Source organism: Lactuca virosa, chromosome 4, assembly GCF_052849685.1.
Source record: "Lactuca virosa cultivar CGN04683 chromosome 4, Lactuca_virosa_CGN04683_v6, whole genome shotgun sequence".
Lineage (NCBI taxonomy): Eukaryota > Viridiplantae > Streptophyta > Magnoliopsida > Asterales > Asteraceae > Lactuca > Lactuca virosa.
The window spans coordinates 169,424,631-169,445,867 of record NC_136429.1 but is presented as its reverse complement, the minus strand read 5'-3'; positions in this window follow the sequence as shown (position 1 = coordinate 169,445,867).

Genomic DNA, 21,237 nt, shown 5'->3' with positions numbered 1-21,237 from the left:
CTAGCCTAAGGATCATCATCGGAAAGTCAATGCTGCTTAGGGGATTCCTCAACAATATGTGTCAGTAAGGCAACCATGAGGGGGATGGAGTACACCGGTGAACACATCGTTAACAAACACCTACAGGTTGCGATCCTGCTAGCGTTCCACTGGACTGTCTAGAATAGTCTGTGGTCGTCATCTATACTCGGCTAGATGACTAAATCAACTTAAACAGCGAGGCCTCTCATCATTTTATTTCATCGCTCATCATCTATTTCATCTACCCATCTTTCCCAACATAACGATAGGTATAAAATACATATACATTTTAAATCAAATAAAACATGTATATTTTGTTCATCCAGCATAGATATCAAGAACACAGATAATATGCATACATAGCACGTAATTTATATTAAATACTTCATATCTATGTGTAAGTTGAAATTAACTATGCACTAACTTGTTAAAGTGATAATTCCAAACTCGGGCAGCGTTTCGCTTCTAACAATTCTATTTTCCTTCGACGAAACCTAGTATCATTACCACTAGATTTTAGTCTAATATTTATTGCGACTATTTACGAGCGATATTGTTTTATAAGTGTTAAGCAATACTTTTCAACCACTATGTACAGATAGGGGCCAGACAAGAAACACTAGATGGCAGGAACATTTTGGCATTATATCACTTCTGAAATCCAAAAAACCTATGCGGCCCTCCAAACCAGAATCCCCCGTACCGCGAGTAGTTAAAAGATATTATAATAATATTTTTATATTATATTTATAATATATATTGTTTATAAGTTCATAATAACGATAACAAGCTTAAACATAAGTTAAACTTAAAGTAGCGTGAACATAACTCACTTACCAGGAGGTTTGGCTAGGAACCGGGCTCTGCGGGGGCAGAACTTCCGAGCCGAATGCTCTTCTTCTCGGAGCCTTATGGCGCTTCGGGACTCGCCTCTTAGCACTTGGGAAGTTCTAAGGGTTGGGATGCGTTTACAGAGAAGATAGATAGATAGATAGATAGATAGATAGAGAGAGAGAGAGAGAGAGAGAGAGAGAGAGAGAGAAATGCTAAGGTGTAAAAAAAGGTAGAACCTTGCATGCTATTTATAAGCTGGAAATTGGCTCAACACGGTGTGTTTTAGAGACCTACACGACGTGTTGGTGTGCCACATGTCACCATATGGTGGCAAGACGTCGGGAGGAAGCAATGGTCAGGATTGTGCCACGTGTCAGTCGCATATTACTCAAAAAACTAATTATTTTCTAAAATCCATAACTTTCGCATACGAGCTCCATTTTTGACGTTCTTTATATCCACACATAGGTATCAACGGGATCTACAACTTTCGTTTAGAATTTGTCGGCTAATTTTGATTTTATTTTTAAAGTTATATTTTAACAGGCTTAGACAGATAAAGTCAGTTAAAAATTCATAACTATGTCATCCGACGTCCGTTTTCGTCAGTCTTTATATCGTTAGGTTCTTATTAATGGGATCTTCAATTCTCATTTAAGTTGTGTCGGCTAGAACTCGATCGATCTAAAATTCGAATTTCGGGCTATGCACTGCTATGCTAAATTTTAGAAAAATCATAACTTCCTCACACGAAGTCAGATTTGAACATTCTTTTTTTGATTGTTCTCGGTTTAACGTATACGAAGACTTTCGTTTAGATCGCTAAGGCTAAAAAGTATTTTATTAAAAATTCACTTTTTACGACACACAGCGTCGTGCCGGTTTTGTCACAAATCTTCGTCGGGTCATAACTTCTTCGTTATAAGTCGGATTTCAACGTTCCTTATATCCCCAAAATCCTTGTTACGACTACTTCAATTTTCTTCATAGATATTGGGTCTATGTACTATTTTATTTTTGATGCTTATTTTTATTATTATTTTATTACATCGTTAATAGAAAGTATAATGCATATAAAATCACATAATTCATATAATACTCAAATAATTCCTCTTCATTACTTCAAAATAGGTTACAATTGTTGACCCTAACTATTACATAGTTATAATAATGCTTAGCCTGGAAACACGGGCGTTACATTTATCTCCTCCTTAGGATCATTCCATCCCGGAATAATGCATCAGCAAACAGATGTGGATAGCGACACATCATGTCTCTCTCTATTTCCCAGGTCAGATTCAGCCCATTCATATGTTTCCATCGCACAAGCACTAATTCGACCATCTTTCGTCGCAACTTCTTTGTCTTACGGTCAACAATTGCTTCAGGCTTTTCGACTAACCTCTTTTCTTCATGAATCCTTAACTCTAAAAGTGGAATCATATCGGGAACTTCTCCCGTAAACTTCCTCAAATAACACACATCGAAAGTGTTATGAATACCATCCAATTCTTCCGGTAATTCTAGCTTGCAATCTTGGTTCCCAATCCTCTTAAGAAACTTGAATGGTCCAATAAACCTTGGACTCAACTTTCCTCTCTTTCCAAATCTTATAAGTCCCTTCCACGGTGAGACTTTGAGCAATACCGAATCTCCAACTTCGAATGTCATTAGTCGTCGCTTCTTGTCAGCATAACTCTTTTGGCGATCTTGAGCCGCTAACATCCTTTCTCTAATCAATTTTAACTTTTCAGCAGTCTGATGGACTATTTCAGGGCCCATAAACTGCTTTTCTCCGGCCTCAAGCCAACAAGACGGCGTACGACACTTCTGACCGTACAAAGCTTGATAAGGTGCCATCTTAATGCTCAAATGGTAACTATTGTTGTAGGAAAACTCTTCTCGGGGTAAACGCTAATCCCAGTTACCTTAAAATTCTACGGTACAAGCTCTTAAGATATCTTCCAGTGTTTGAATCGTTCTTTGGCTATGGCCATCAGTCTGCGGATGGTAGGTTGTACTTAAACACAACTTTTTACCCATTTCCTCTTGTAGACTCCTCCAAAACCTTGATGTGAAACGACTATCACGATCTGATACAATCGTTAAAGGAAGATCATGAAGTATTACTACCTCCTTCACGTAAGCATTTGCATGCTTATACATAGACCATGTCTCATTGGTTGCTATGAAGTGTGCACTCTTTGTGAATTGATCCATGACTACCCAAATCATGTCGTGACCGTTCTTCGTCCTGGGCAGTTTAGTCACAAAATCCATGGTGATGTCTTCCCATTTACCCATGGGTACAGGTAAAGGTTCTAAACTCTCATACGGTTTCTAATGTTGTGCTTTAACTCTCGCACATGTTACACATTCGGCCACATACTTTGCAACATCAAGCTTTATCGTCGGCCACCTGTAGTAAGGTTTCAGATCTCTATATTGTTGGGTTATGAGCAAAACAACATTCCTATGGTGTTCATGAAAACCCTAATGCTTGGATCTAGTCTTTCTAATTGTACATGCAATATTTGTCCAAGACTAGCAAACCCTAATCTAGCGTACAAAAAAAACTAAATCAACATAAATAAACTAGTAAGGATGTTACCTTTGATTGTTGCCTGAAGATCTTGAGCTTTTGAGAACCTTAGCACCTCAAATGTTGTCCCTCTAATAGATCACAAACACCAAAGCAAGTTGGAGAATGATGGAGAGAGAGGAATAGAGGCTCAAAGTCGGCTGGAACTCTTCTAGGGTTTCAAGTGTCCGATTTCACTATCCTAAGGGGTCCTTATATAGCTGCAGAATTAGGGTTTCAGTCGAATCCCTAACCTGGTTTCTTAAGCCCTAAGCAGCCCATAGGAATCTTCCAGAATCATGCCCTTGGATGAAATCCTTATGGGCTCCCATAAGATTTCGTCCATTTCTTGCTTAAGGGATCCACAACCCAAATTCCAATTATCTTATTATTACAATTCTAGACCCCTTAATTCAATTAATATCCTTTTCACCACAAAATTAATTATTGACCAATACTAAATAAACAAATATGATTTCTCTTTTAATATATTATTCAAATAATATATTAATAAACCATAATAACCTCTTTCTCCATTATACATCCAGTCAAGTTGCTCTGGTGAAGGCAACCCAAAAGAACCATGTTACAACCGGGTCAAGTACATACCAAATATAGTTATGGCTTAGACACCTAATCCAACAATCTCCCACTTGGATAAGTCTAATAACTATAAATGCAAGTATGAATTCAAAATCTGATTATCACTCGTAGCTCTCAAAAGTTGTTGTCGAACTCTGACACGTCCTATAGATAAGGGATTGTATAGTCCTCCGTTCTCAAGATATTGTGTGGACAATCACATGGAACATAATCATACTTATTGTCTAGCAGTTTGTTTCTCGATCTTTGAGTCGTCTGACATAGAACTTAATTGAACACATCAATTCAGTCCTGACCGGGCCCGACACATAAGTCAAAACAAAATCATCGAGGGGCCCAAGATATTGCTTTTAGCCTCGTAGGATAAAAGGAACAGATAAACTTCGACTTATATGCTTGTACTATTTACTCATCAAATTGTACACAACAATGCGTTTTATAACATCAAGTTACTGATACGTTTACACATTATCAATGCACAACCGACTCGTAAACAACAACTCATATATCTGGATTTAAAGACTATATGATATTATCGTCTAACAATCACTCGTGATTAATTCCATGAAGTGATTCATGTGAGCGTGGGTTTAATCCAATACTCAAATAATATTTCATAAGCACTCATGAACGTTGCAACAAATCTTTGCTATGTCTAAACGCTTAGACAATCTACAAGCTAATTCATGACAGTCTTGATTCATAATTACTAGCAACGTATGATCGACTGTGAATAGTTTAAATAATCTTATTATTTAGGAAGTCAAAACATGCAAATTGAAACAATAGTAAATAATTAACATAAGACAGTAACATTGCTTATAAATAATACACTTTTATTTAATCATCAAATGTTAATTACAATTTATCTATTACAAGTTTCTAAAATCTATCTAATCACTAATATTGTCCTTCAGCCCAATGCTCCTAGCATGCTGCCAGTGCTTAACCCTACTCAGTCCCTTCATAAGAGGATCTGATGGGTTATCCTCTGACGATACCCTCTTTACTACGAGGAGTCCCTCTTCTACCCGATGCCTAATGAAATGATATTTCCTGTCGATATGCATGGATCTGCCATGATCCCTCGGTTCCTTGGTTAAGGCAACCGCACCTTCGTTATCGCAGAAAATCTCCATAGGTTCCTTTATGGCAGGTACAACTCCAAGATCTCCAATGAAGTTCTTTAGCCATATTGCCTCCTCCGACGCTTCGCTCGCTGCTATGTACTCTGATTCGCACGTTGAATCAGCTACGGTCTCCTGCTTGGAACTTTTCCATGTTACTGCTCCTCCATTTAGGGTAAAGAGCCAGCCTGACTGAGATTGGAAATTATCCCGATCAGTCTGCAAACTAGCGTCACTATACCCTCGCACTCTCAAGTCATCGCTCCCATCGAGGACAAGAAACCATTCCTTAGTCCTTCGAAGGTACTTAAGAATATTCTTTACTGCGATCCAATGTGCTCTACCAGGGTTCCCTTGATATCTGCTGACCATGCTCAAGGCGAAGGCCACATCAGGGCGAGTACATGTCATAGCATACATGATTGAGCCAACTGCAGAAACATAAGGTACTCGGCTCATCTCTGCTATCTCGACATCAGTACTCGGACTCTGAGTCTTACTCAACTTGGTATTGCTTTGGATTGGTAACTCCCCTTTCTTGGAATTCTCTATGCTAAAACGTTTCAGCACTTTATCCAAGTAAGTACTTTGACTAAGTTCTATTATCCTCTTACTCCTATTTCTCAAAATCCTTATCCCTAGAATATAGGCAGCTTCTCCGAGGTCCTTCATAGCGAAGCACTTCCCAAGCCAGGACTTAACTTCCTGCAAGGTTGGGACGTCATTTCCTACGAGTAGTATGTCATCCACATACAAAATGAGAAAGCTAAATATACTCCCACTGGCTTTGACATATACACATGACTCATCCTCGCTTCTCGAGAAGCCAAACTCTTTTACCTTCTCATCAAAACAAAGATTCCATCTGCGAGATGTTTGTTTCAATCCATAGATGGATTTCTCAAGGTTACACACTCTATTAGGGTGCTTCGCATCGACAAAACCCTCTGGCTGACTCATGTAAACACCTTCAGCCAACTTCCAATTAAGGAAAGCAGTTTTGACATCCATCTGCCATATTTCATAATCATGAAACGCAGCTATGACTAGCATAACCCTCATAGACTTAATCTTCGCTACTGGTGAGAAGGTCTCGTCATAGTTAACTCCAGGAGTTTGAGTAAAGCCCTTCGCAACCAATCGCGACTTATATGTGTCCACTTTCCCATCCATGTCGGTCTTCTTCTTGAAGATCCATATGCACCCGACCATTTTACGACCTGACACATTGTCAACCAAGTTCCATGCTTGATTGTCATATATGGACTGAATCTTGTTGTCCATAGCCTCTTTCCATTTCGCAGACTTCGGGCCGGCCATGGCTTCCTTGTAGTTGTTAGGTTCATCAAAATTTATTAGTGTGCTATCACTGATAAACGTATCACCTTCAATAGTAATATGGAAACCATAAAACTCAGGTAGAACACTAACTCTACTGGAACGTCTAAGAGGCAGGGACTCGTCAATTGGTTCAACAGTAGTTTCCTCCTCGGGTTGAGCGCCAGTGTTAGAGGTTCCTTCATCGTTTGATTCTTGAAGCTCTTCAAGATCAATTTGCCTCCCACTGTCCTCTTGGCATATGAGTTCTCGCTCTCGGAAAACCCCTCTCCTCACAACGAAGACGCCATTGTCACTCAGTCTATAGAAGAGATATCCAAAGTACTTCTATGGATAGCTGATGAAAATACACCGCTCACTATGAGGTTCGAGTTTGTCGTGAGTCTCTCGTCTTACGAAAGCCTCGCAACCCCAAACCTTGATATGTGCCAACGAGGGAACTTTTCCTGTCCACATCTCGTGAGGTGTTTTGGCAACCTTCTTAGTTGGGACTAGATTAAGGATATGGGCGACAGTCTCTAAGGCATACCCCCGGAATGAGATAGGTAACAAAGCTTGACTCATCATGGAACGAACCATGTCCAACAAGGTTCGATTGAGCCTCTCAGCCACACCATTCAACTGCGTTGTCCTAGGTGGCGTCAATTGCGAAACGATTTCGCATTCCTTGAGGTAGTCGTAGAATTCAATACTAAGGTACTCACCTCCTCGATCGGATCGGAGCATCTTAATCTTCCTGCCCAACTGATTCTCCATTTCTTGCTTAAACTCTTTGAACTTTTCAAAGGTTTCTAACTTGTGCTTGATTAAGTAGATATACCCATATCCGCTATAATCATCAGTAAAAGTCACATAGAAGCGACTTGCATCCATTGTGGTGGATCTAAAGGGTCCACACACATCCATATGTATGAGATCCAATAAACCCTCACCCCTTTCACAAGAACCAGTGAAGGGTGACTTGGTCATCTTTCTAAGTAAACAAGATTCGCACGTGTCATCCGACTTGAGGTCGAATGACTCCAACCCTCCATCCTTTTGGACTTGGGCTATGCGCTTCTTGTTGACATGTCCAAGACGACAATGCCACAAGCATGCTTTGTCCAAACCATTGGACGAATCAATGTGCAATACATTATTTCCTAAGTTGTCTACAACATTCACAGTTTCGTATACTCCATTACAAGGCAATGCTTCAAAATAGAAAGTACCATTCAAGAAAGCATTAATAGAAAGTACCTTGTCTGTACAAACCATGAAAAGAAATAATGTTTCTCACCATTTATGACGAGTAGAAACAATCATTTAAATCTAATCGTAACCCACTACTAAGCACTAAAGAGTAAACTCCAATCTTGGTGACAGGCGACGCTTTCCTATTCCCCGTGATCAGGTTTATCTTCCCATGCTCCACATCCCTACTTCTTCTTAGACTGTGCAACTCAGAAAAAATGTGAAACCCACATCTTGTGTCAAGGACCCAAGAAATAGAATGTGATGAGTTATTAGATTGAATAGTGTAAATACCTGTGAAGGATGCCTTTATCTTCCCATCCTTGATGTCCTGCAGACACTTCGGGCAGGTTCGTTTCCAATGCCCTTTGTCGTGACAGTAGAAGCACTCTGCTTCTTGTGGGTTAGAATAGGGGGTAGCAGAACCAGCTTTGGTCCCACTAGAAGAGGATCCATCATGGGGTTTACCCTTGTGGCTCTTAGAAGGAGCCTTCCTCTTCTTTCTTTTCCCTTGTCCAATAGCCATGACAGGGGAAACAGCAGTAGGAGTAGGTGCAGTAGATTTCCCTTTCAGACTACTCTCTGCAGTACTTAGCAAGCCTTGAAGCTTGCTCAAAGTGACCTCCTCCTTGTTCATATGATAGGTCATACGAAACTGGTCGTAACAAGGAGGCAACGAGTGAAGAATGATATCTATGGCCAGCTCCTCATCGAAGTTGACATTCAACTTCAGCAAGCGGTCCACGAATCTCTGCATTTTCTGCAAGTGGGTCGTGATGGACTCTCCATCCTTCATTTTGGTAGTGATCATCGAGGCGATGATCTCATACCTCTCCTGCCTGATCCTTTGATGGTAATGTTCCATCCAATCTTGGTGCATCTCCTAGGGATAGTAGTCCGCGTAGGACTTTTGGAGTTCAGTCGTCATTGTTGCAAGCATGATGCAATGAACCTTCGTAGCATCTCGCTCATGAGTTTCGTAAGCAACAATTTCTTCAGGAGTAGCAGTGTTAACGTTGACCTCTTTCAGCTCCTTATAGAGAGCATACTCTTTGTCCTCGTAGCGGCTGACCATGCGAATGTTGTGGATCCAATCATTGAAATTGGTCCCATCAAATATCACCCTCCCACACAAGTTCATGAGTGACAATGAGCCAGAAGGGGTCGAGCCTGAAGCGTTGTTGTTGTTTTGAGTAGACATCTGAAATAGAAAAGGAACAAAGTTTATATTAGATAATAATCCGCAATTAAACACCCAAATGATAAATTAGGGCTAGGACCCAACATGATTATTTACAATTCAGAAGAGGGATGCCGTAATCTAATTGCAAATAATATGAAGGTAGGTAAATGACGATTTACCAATTTCCACCATGAAAAACGAAAAACGATTTAAGTTTTAAATTGAATTGAAATTCCTAGATTCTTTTGAGATTCATTGAACTTTTCAATGGAATGTTTAAATCTCGATTATTCCCTTCAAGTTTGTGACTAGGATACTGGAGATCACAAACAAGGTGTGAATAACCAAGCAAATATACTTGGTACTCTCGATGTCATTTACCACCTAATCAATGTGCCGGCTAGCCACACACGCTCCATTGATCTATGATAAACATCAAGTTACCCTTTGCCACTTGTGTTAGTCCCAAATTAGTGTATCAGTTAACCACACACGCTCCACTAACGGCGTGGCAAGGTGCAAAGTGTAATTTCATGGAATAGCATACATTTTCACACTTTTCCTAAAGTAAATAAGATTGGGAATTTATAAAAAACATTTAGTTATTTTATATAATCATTATACTTATTAAATAAGATCAGCTAACGACCCTCCACCAATCAAGGAAGCGGTTGGTGAGAGTGGACACCCATTAAACTGCCATTTTATAGGCAGCAACCTTATACCCCCCTTATAGATCGGCTTCGTGAATGAGGCCTACTAACGGTAAGACCATATTTATCTTATACATATATATATATATATATATATATATATATATATATATATATATATATATATATATATATATATTATTAATCTTTTAATATTATAATAGTATAATGGTTGAATTTTAACTTTTAAACTCTAGGGTTTATAATTTAAATATTTCAAAATTAAAACTATTAATCAAAAAATTTAATTCGAAAACTTGAAGGCAAGTTTTGAAACTTTTCAAAACATCTATTAGATCAAAATTTAAAAATAACTAATTAATCATATTATTAATATTTATCACATAATTTGACCTAATCTATTTTCCTTACTAGATAACTCAAATCAAAAATACAAATAATTAATTTTATCTTATAAAACAAGTAATTATCTTATTTATGACAATTATCCTTCAATTTAATTAGGATAATCAATACCATATTGAAAAAATCGAGTTTTATCAGTCAAAATCGTTTTTGGTAATCATCCCAATTCAATTTTAGTCAAAATCCCGAAAAATCAGCTACCAAACGAGCCGACTCGCCGAGTCACAGAACTGGAGTCGTCGAGTAGCCCTGACTCGTCGAGTTCATCTGGTGACTCGACTAGTCCATCAGTCAGAGGCTTGATTTTTCGAATTTTGAGCTTGAACAAATTAGCTATGCATCAAATACAAAAGAGAAACGATCTAGGCTCTGATACCAATATTGGGTTATGAGCAAAACAACATTCCTATGGTGTTCATGCAAACCCTAATGCTTGGACCTAGTTTTTCTAATTGTACATGCAATATTTGTCCAAGACTTTCAAACCCTAATCTAGCTTACAACAAAAACTAAATAAACATAAATAAACTAGTAAGAATGTTACCTTTGATTGTTGCTTGAAGATCTTGAGCTTTGGTGTAACATACACGTTTTGAAATCGTGTTATGTAATTAGAAAAGTTAATAATATTATGAAATATTATGTGAAATTGAGTGTTGAGTTCTAACATATAGTTTTTACTAGAAATGAAGTAAAACTATGTTTAGAATCACTCATAAAATATTGGAAGTCTTATGAGATTCCAATTAAAAGCCAAATAGTGAAATTTAGCGAAAATATAAAACTTGAAATAAGTAAAATTTTATTATTAAAATTTGTAGATAATCTCGTTAGAAACATGTAGGCGAAAACCTCGTCGAAATCCGAGTTATAACGAAGAAGTTATGACCAGTCGAAGATCCGCGACAAAAACCGGCTCGGCGCCGAATGACGTAAAAAGTGAGTTTGTGATAAACTACTTTTTAGCCTTAGTCATCTAAATGAAAGTCGTAGTATTTGTTAAACCGAGAAGTTCGATAAAAAGAACGCCAAAATCTGACTTCGTATGAGGAAGTTATGATTTTTGTAAGTTTCAGCTTAGTAGTAGATAGCTAAAAACTCGATTTTTAGATCGAGTGATTTTTAGCCGACACAACCTAAACGAGAATCGAATGTCTCGTCATTAGCAGTACAACGGTAATAAGTCTGACGAAAACGGACGTCGGATGAAGAAGTTATGAATTTTTAACGGATTTACCAGTCCCGGTCTATTAAAAATAATAATATAAAAATAAAGTCAAAATATTCCGACAAAGTCTAAGCGAAAGTTGTAGAGCATAATTTTCTCTACGTGTGCATATAAAGAACGTCAAAAACGGAGCCCGTATGAGAAAGTTACGGATTTTACAAGATTGGGCACATTTTTCGAGAAATTTCGCATGAATAGTGCTGCCACGTCACCCTCACTCGGAGCTGGCCACCTGTCCGAAGCTGCTGCATGGCACGTCCGAGAAGCGACGCGTGTCACACAGGTGTCCAAAGCCACGTGATCTCGCATGCGCCCCACGTGATCCGACCCGCGTGTGTAGCCTCCTGATTCGACCAAGGCTGCTGACCCGATCCGAAGCTGTAGACGCGTCACCCGACCAATCCGAGGCTCGTAGCTGTCCGAACTGAGCCTCGCCCTGCTGCCACCTGGTCCGAACCTCGCATGCACGTGCCCTCACCCCCTCGTTTCGGATCCGAGGCTCGCACCTATATAAGGGGTGCGAGACATCCCGGGCAAGTGTTTGAAATTTGCCCTTTTTCACCCTTTTTCCATATTTTCTTACATTCCGACTTCCCCCGAAGCCCCGGTACTAATTCCAAAGCCCGAAACACGCCCCGAGATTCCCGAGAAGCCCGAAAAATTTATCTTTTCGGTTTCAAAGCCCAACCCTCGCAGGGCCCGGTTTTCAACGAAGGAAGTCATATTTAGAGCCGAAGTGCTGCCCAAATTACTAATTTAACCCTCGGTTATTTCACGGTGAGTTTAATATATAGGAACAATTGTATGTTATGTGTTATATGTGCTATGTGCTTTTCAGTGTTATTATTCCGGGTTATTTTCCTGTGTTGTTTTTATTTCTGCTATTTATGATAGCAAAGCTATACCTTTGACCATGTGATCAGTTTAAGAACTCAAATTCACGGTGGTACTGGTATGTAGCCTCTGGCCATGTAGAGCATGTCCCCCAGTAAGTGAATGACTCTATTCTATGGCATTGGCATAAGGTTAGACAGGGCGTACGTAGCCTCTGGCCATGTAGAGCATGTCTCCGTAAGAGAATGAATTCTATTCTATGGCATTGGCAGATGGTTAGACAGGGCGTGAAAACCTGTAATCTACCGAAATGTTTAAATCAGAAAGTGTATGTCTTCTGTGCCATTTGGGCCAAAGTGTTATTGATGATTATCAAGTATGGAAATTGTTATGTCTCCTTGATTGTACATCTTTGAATTAAATCATTGATTGATATGGAAAGTTGGTCACATGATTCACATATGCCTTTGTTGTTCCTTGTTCCTTTTGCTTCTGCCATGTTGAAGTATATATATGGCATAACAGTATATTGTATCTATTATTGAACTCACTAAGCGTCACCGCTTACCCCTCTCAGTGTTTAACAATTGCAGGAGATAAGTAACCAGTATGGTTATATACTGTCGAAAGATGTAGAATAGTATTTACTATTACTTTTGTATTTTGGTTTATGTTTGTATAAAATTACAATATCCTGGGTAGTTATGTAAAATATTAAAACATAGTCGGTTTGTATCCAATCTTTTGTAATCACTTTATCAATGTAAGATATTGTTTTATAAATATGCATGTAGCATGTTTTGGAGTAACTATATTGTCAAGTATGAAAGTTTGGGTCTTTCAGAAATATGAAAGTATAGAAAGGGTACATTCAATAAAGGTATCAGAGCAGTGGTTTAAGTGAACTAAATTCCACGGATTGGTATTTAGACTTAAACTATTGGAAGTTCAATATATGAACTTAATCATTGTAAGTATAGGGATACAAACCATAGGAAACATTTAAGTAAAAGTATTAGATAATAATAAACCCTAATATTCTAAAATACAAAGTTACTCCATATTGCAGAGCAATGGTTGATCAGGTTAGTAGCCATACCCCTGAGGTTGGTGGAGGTCCTCAACCTGAGGAAGTGAATACTCCAGTATCTCCTCGTGAGGAGCGACTCTTGGGTAAACTTACCGGTGTTATTCGACAGACTCTCGAAGAACACAAAAAGAGTGGTGATAAAGGAAAAGAGAAAGCCACTGGAGAATCTTCAAAAGGAGAGGTGAAGCGTCCCTCGTTCAAAGATTTCAAGAATAGTGGTGCTACGAAGTTTTCAGGTGTTCTTAATCCCATTTTCGTTCTTACCTGGATCCAGAACACAGAGAAAGTGTTTCGTATTTCTCACGTGGATAATGAAGACAAAGCTAATTATGCTTCTGCTATGCTCGTCGGAGAAGCCTTGGTCTGGTGGGAAGCAACATATGAAGCTCTCAACGAGTATGACCAAGAGAATTTATCCTGGGAGATCTTTAAAACTCGTTTGCTAGAGAAGTATTGTCCTCTAGCCATGAGGAGGAGATTGGAGAAAGAGTTTCTGGAGCTTAAGCAAGAAGGAATGACCGTGAATGAGTATGAAACTCAATTTAATCAAAGAGCACGGTTTGCCGCAAAGTATATCCCCACTGAAGACGATAAAATTCAGTTATTCTTGGATGGACTGCGGTATGAGATCCGTGATTTTGTAGCTAATCGGGATGTTCTGTCCTTTGACAAAGCTGTTGAGTATGCTCGAAAGCGTGAGCATGACTTAGAAATACGTGGTGCCATTTTTTCTGTTCCAAAGCATCCACGTATCGATCAAACTGTTCCTGTTTCCTCTATTCCACCAGCTCGATCTGTTCAATCTGATTCTAATACAAGAGAGCAATCTCAGAACGCCGTTCGTGGTCGCGTTAGATCCTAATCTTTTTGTATTCAATCGCCATCATGTCACATTTGTGGAAGGAATCATCCGGGCCAATGCAAAATAGACAAGGAATCTGTTGTCTGTTATGGATGTGGAGAAATGGGTCACATAAAGCCAGCTTGCCCAAGGAAGGATGTTACTTGTTATGCATGCGGTATTACTGGCCACAAGAAGCGTTTTTGCCCCACTCTTACAAGTCAAATGGTGGGGAGTCAAGCTTCCGTTCAACAACCAAAGAATACTCCAAAGGAGGAGGTGCCAAAAGCTAAGGGTCGTGCATTCCAGATTACCACAGAGGAGGCACGCGAGGACCCGAATGTTGTGACGGGTACATTTCTCGTAAACTTTAGATCTACTCACATCTTATTTGATTGTGATGCCTCAGATTCTTTCGTGCCTTATAAATTCGCATATTCTTTTCAAATTGCTTGTTACGCAATTGTCCAATCGTTTCATGTAGATAACATAGGAAATATATCATTACTTGCTGATAAAGTCTATAGAGATAGTGTCATAGGAATTAAAAGTTATAACCATTCTTGTTAACCTGATTCCCATCTTCTTGCCCAACTTTGATAATATTCCCGGCATGGAATGGTTGTTAAAGAACACACTCAGGCGTGAAAAGTTTCTTTGTGAAAACTTATGAATGGTGACTTGGGAACTGCGAGACAATACTTGGGACGAGTATGAGTAGGTGTGAATAGTAGTAGAGGCCTATACTACTGGAAGCACAGGACTCACACTTGAATCAGGGAAAGTCACAAGATTACCAAGAAGCTAGTAATCGATTCTGTTTTGTTCGAGTATGTCATTACCCTCGTTTCCGTGATGACTAAGAAGATGATTTTCGTTCAGACCTTAATGGTCGTAAAGAATTGAGTCCAACTAAAATAGATATGCGAAGTGAGGTGATTGGTTCAGAGAACCATGTCTCGTATAGTGGCGAAACTTCAGTCAGAGAATTTAAGAATGAGATGGTCAGATGGAGAGAAAGATCCGAACAATAGAAGATATGCTTTGTACATATGTCTTGAAGTGAAGTTGGTGCTTGTCAAGTAGAAACACCATCGAGGCCTAAACTATACTTAGGGAAAATAAGAATGAGATAAGAGCGAAATATCCTCATTTGTCTAAATCGTTGTGATTTCGGGGACGAAATCCTCAAAAGGAGGAGGTATTTGTAACATACACGTTTTGAAATCGTGTTATGTAATTAGAAAAGTTAATAATATTATGAAATATTATGTGAAATTGAGTGTTGAGTTCTAACATATAGTTTTTACTAGAAATGAAGTAAAACTATGTTTAGAATCACTCATAAAATATTGGACGTCTTATGAGATTCCAATTAAAAGCCAAATAGTGAAATTTAGCGAAAATATAAAATTTTAAATAAGTAAAATTTTATTATTAAAAGTTGTAGATAATCTCGTTAGAAACATGTAGGCGAAAACCTCGTCGAAATCCGAGTTATAACGAAGAACTTATGACCAATCGAAGATCCGCGACAAAACCGGCTCGGCGCCGAATTACGTAAAAAGTGAGTTTTTGATAAACTATTTTTTAGCCTTAGTGATCTAAATGAAAGTCTTAGAATTCGTTAAACAGAGAAGTTCGATAAAAAGAACGCCAAAATCTGACTTCGTATGAGGAAGTTATGATTTTTCTAAGTTTCAGCTTAGAAGTAGACAGCTAAAAACTCGAATTTTAGATCGAGTGATTTTTAGCCGACACAACCTAAACGAGAATCGAAGGTCTCGTCATTAGCAGTACAACGGTAATAAGTCTGACGAAAACGGACGTCGGATGAAGAAGTTATGAATTTTTAACGGATTTACCAGTCCCGATCTGTTAAAAATAATAATATAAAAATAAAGTCAAAATTTTCCGACGAAGTCTAAACGAAAGTTGTAGAGCATAATTTTCTTTACGCGTGTATATAAAGAACTCAAAAACGGAGCCCGTATGAGAACGTTACAGATTTTACAAGATTGGGCACATTTTTTGAGAAATTTCGCATGAATAGTGCTGCCACGTCACCCTCACTCGGAGCTGGCCACCTGTCCGAAGCTGATGCGTGGCACGTCCGAGAGGCGACGCGTGTCACACAGGTGTCCAAAGCCACGTGATCTCGCATGGGCCCCACGTGATCCGACCCGCGTGTAGCCTCCTGATTCGACCAAGGCTGCTGACCCGATCCGAAGCTGTAGACGCGTCACCCGACCAATCCGAGGCTCGTAGCTGTCCGAACCGAGCCTCGCCCTGCTGCCACCTGGTCCGAACCTCGCATGCACGTGCCCTCACCCCCTCGCTTCGGATCCGAGGCTCGCACCTATATAATGGGTGCGAGACCTCCCGGGTAAGTGTTTGAAATTTGCCCTTTTTCACCCTTTTTCCATATTTTCTTACATTCCGACTTCCCCCGAAGCCCCGATACTAATTCCAAAGCCCGAAACACGCCCCGAGATTCCCGAGAAGCCCGAAAAATTTATCTTTTCGGGTTCAAAGCCCAACCCTCGCAGGGCCCGGTTTTCAACGAAGGAGGTCATATTTAGAGCCGAAGTGCTGCCCAAATTACTAATTTAACCCCCGGTTATTTCACGGTGAGTTTAATATATTGGAACAATTGTATGTTATGTGTTATATGTGTTATGTGCCTTTTAGTGTTATTATTCCGGGTTATTTTCCCGTGTTATTTTTATTTCTGCTATTTATGATAGCAAAGCTATACCTTTGACCATGTGATCAGTGTAAGAACTCAGATTCACGGTGGTACTGGTATGTAGCCTCTGGCCATGTAAAGCATGTCCCCCAGTAAGTGAATGACTCTATTCTATGGCATTGGCATAAGGTTAGACAGGGCGTACGTAGCCTCTGGCCATGTAGAGAATGTCTCCGTAAGAGAATGAATTCTATTCTATGGCATTAGCAGATGGTTAGACAGGGCGTGAAAACCTGTAATCTACCGAAATGTTTAAATCAGAAAGTGTATGTCTTCTGTGCCATTTGGGCCAAAGTGTTATTGATGATTATCAAGTATGGAAATTGTTATGTCTCCTTGATCGTACATCTTTGAATCAAATCATTGATTGATATGGAAAGTTGGTCACATGATTCACATATGCCTTTGTTACACATGATATTGTAATTTTATACAAACATAAACCAAAATATAAAATTACAATATCCTGGGTAGTTATGTAAAATATTAAAACATAGTCGGTTTGTATCCAATCTTTTGTAATCACTTTATCAATGTAAGATTTTGTTTTATAAATATGCATGTAGCATGTTTTGGAGTAACTATATTGTCAAGTATGAAAGTTTGGGTCTTTCAGAAATATGAAAGTATAGAAAGGGGTCCTTTCATTTGGAGAACCTTAGCACCTCAAATGTTGTGCCTCTAATAGATCACAAACACCAAAGCAAGTTGGATAATGATGGAGAGAGAGGAATGGAGGCTCAAAATCGGCTGGAACTCTTCTAGGGTTTCAAGTGTCCGATTTCACTATCCCAAGGGGTCCTTATATAGCTGCAGAATTAGGGTTGCAGTCGAATCCCTAACCTGGTTTCTTAAGCCCTAAGCAGCCCATAGAAATCTTCCAGAATCATGCCCTTGGACGAAATCCTTATGGGCTCCCATAAGATTTCGTCCATTCCTTGCTTAAGGGATCCACAACCCAAATTCCAATTATCTTATAATTACAATTGTAGACCCCTTAATTCAATTAATATCCTTTTCACCATAAAATTAATTCTTAATTAATTCGTGACCAATATTAATTAAACAAATATGATTTCTCTTTTAATATATTATTCAAATAATATATTAATAAACCATAATAACCTCTTTCTCCATTATTCATCCAGTCACGTTGCTCTGGTGAAGGCAACCCAAAAGGACCATGCTACAACCGGTTCAAGTACATACCAAATATAGTTATGGCATAGACATCTAATTCAACATATACATCTTAGTGCTGTCGAGATGAATCAAGTACATGGTTTTGTGAGCTTCTTCCATCAGAAGAACTCTCATTCCTCCCATCTTAGGTACCCCAATCCTATCTTGGAATACCTTCAATCCTTGATTATTTGTATCGAATACCAACATTTTGCCTAAATGTTCTTCCTTTCGGTCATTTTTCTCCAAAGCTTCTTCCTGAGATTTCTTGATGCTTTCCACAATCGTTGAGACAACTTCTATTAACGCTCTTGGCCTTTTTCTTTCCAAGTTTACTTTTCGTCTTAGAGCATCAACTACGACATTTGCTTTACCAGGGTGGTAAAGTATCTCACACTCGTAATCCTTAAGCAAATCTAGCCAGCTTCGTTGCTGTAACGACCAAAAATTTCAACCAAATTAAAACATTTTAATTCATTCAAAACCATTAAGTTCATATATCTCGTTTTCAAAATAGTTTAAACATCAGAGTATCCCTCAGAACCATATCACATAAATCATAAAACATGAGGAGCGGTACGATCACGCCTTCGCCTTGCCACGATCTCCTGAAGTACCTGAAACAATAAACTACAACTGTAAGCCCGAAAGCTTAGTGAGTTCCCCCAAAATACCAACCACATATAACCATACTCATATCGTATCTCAAAACAGAACAACCATGCACATCGAGTCTACAGTATGACTGGTCCGCCCGCACCGGGCCTTCAGTCCATCTGGTCCACTCTCCGAGTCTAGCCATGTATATCGAGTCTACAGTGTGATTGGTCCGCCCGCACCGGGCCTTCAATCCACCTGGTCCACTCTCTGAGTCTACAGTATGACTGGTCCACCCGCACCGGGCCTGCAGTCGGCCTGGTCCACTCGCCGAGCCTCGGCACGTCTGGACCGCCCTCTTGGGGCCTTCAGCCTATCCGGACCGCTCGTTGGGCCTTCGGTCTATCCGGTCCGCCCTGGGTATGTTGGCCTACAGCACAAAGCTGGACCCGCCTCAACCCAACCCCAGTCAAACAACCATGTGCACATAAAACAATTAATCACATAACAAATCCTTAACCACACAAACAGTCTAATGGATCACATAGCATATCAACATCCTAACCAGGATTCCGACCTAACCGGTCACTAGCATAACATTACCCTATATACCGGGTACCGACCTTAACCGGGTCACTAACATAACACCATCCTAAATACCAGGATGCAGATCTAGCAAAGCAATAACATAACAAACAATACCCGGATTTCCATCCGTTAAAGGGTCGGCCTTGGTGCCGTAGACCCTGTTCATATAGTGAGGATAACTCACCTGAAATGAAGAACTGAACCACGGAAGCACACACCCGAAGCACTGCTCCAAACTCCAACACCTATTGCCATCAATGGACCATTGACATAAATAACCAATTACCATAACACCCTTGAAGGTCAAAGTCAAAGTCAAAGCCAAAGTCAAACTTCCTGACTGACCCTACTCGCCGAGTCAACCCGTTGACTCGTCGAGTCCTTATACTCTGAAAACTCTTAGAACACGACTCAACTCGCCGAGTCACCCCAAGACTCATCGAGTCCAACGATCTCCGAGTCCCATCCTGTCCAACTCACTGAGTCACCCATCGACTCACTGATCTGCGTCTTAACCAGAAGAGGTTAGGGGTTCTGCGACCTGACTCGCCGAGTCCAAGAACAGACTCGCCGAGTCCAAGGCAATCTTCAACAGACTCGTCGAGTTGTTCTTCCAACTCGCCGAGTCCATGCACATGTTCATACAACTCGTCGAGTACACCCATGTGACTCGCCGAGTCTCTTCAGTTCTCAATCCATACAGAGGCTTTTCGAGCCATGCAGGGGCTCCAATCCATAGATCCACTCTTCTACAGCCTAACCTTCACATAAAGTTGCAAACTTTACATGAAACCAAGGAGATATAAGCCCCAAACACTCTAGGGCTAGGGTTTATGACAAAGGGTCTTCACCAATAACTCTTAGACAGGAGCTTTATGACATTATGGACCATCACAAGCCTAGATCTGAAGTAGCAACCTCAGATCTAAGCCTCTAACTCGAAATAGCTCTCAATCATACCAAAAATGCCCAAAATCTCAAATGATAAAAGATCTAGATACAAAAGAGCCCAAACAACAGATTAATACCTCCAATATATGCTCCTACTGAAGTAGATCACGGATCTACACCACTCCTTTGCAGCAAGTCTCTTGATCTTCAAGCCCCTTTCCAAGATTTTCTCCTCCAAGGCTCTATTCTCTCTATTAATGGAGACTCACTCGAATCTAGGGTTTTCTGGAACTCTCTGGGGGGATAGGAGGTTGGGAGAAGGACATACAGTCCTTTAAATAGGGTGCAACCCTCGGGATTATGGTTTTCTCATTCCAGCACCAACTCGTCGAGTACGTCTTCCGACTCGGCGAGTTGGCCACTTAACCCGCGATCAATCCCGCTCCGACTCGAAGAGTAGCATACCTAATCGTCGAGTAGCTTCCTTAATTTACACTTAGCACCCTCCAACTTCTTCCTTCCGAACTTGGGATGTTACAGTTGCCTCATATCAATTCTTTTTGATCAAAGAGATATTGGAGACGTTTTTGATCAGTGAAGAGCTTGCACTTTGTGCCATAAAGATAATGACTCCATATCATTAATGCGAATACTACCGCTGCCAAATCAATATCATGTGTGGGGTAGTTCTTCTCGTGCTCTTTCAATTGTCGAGATGCATATGCTATCACTTTATCTCTTTGGGTCAGAACACAACTAACCCAACTCCAGATGCATCGCTATAGACTGCTAAGTCTTCAACTCCTTCAGGTAAAGAAATAATTGGTGCTTCACATAACTTCTTCTTTAATTTCCCGAATGCTTCTTAATGTTTCTCACTCCATGCATATGTAGCTCCTTTATGGGTCAAAGTTGTTAATGGAGCAGCTATTGAAGAAAAGCCTTGGATAAACCTTCAGTAATATCCAGTTAATCCCAGAAAGCCTCGAATCTCAGTGGGACTTTTTGTTCGTTCCCCTTTCATCACAACTAGAATCTTTGTTGGGTCAACCATTATTCCCTCTTGGTTAACCATGTGCCCCAAGAATTGGACTTCTCGAATCCAAAAATCACATTTGAAGAACTTTGTGTACATCTTCTTCTTCTTCAAAACTTCTAGTACTTCTCGTAAGTGCTTTCCATGCTCTTGTTGGTTATTTGAGTAAACCAGAATGTCATATATGAACACTATCACAGAT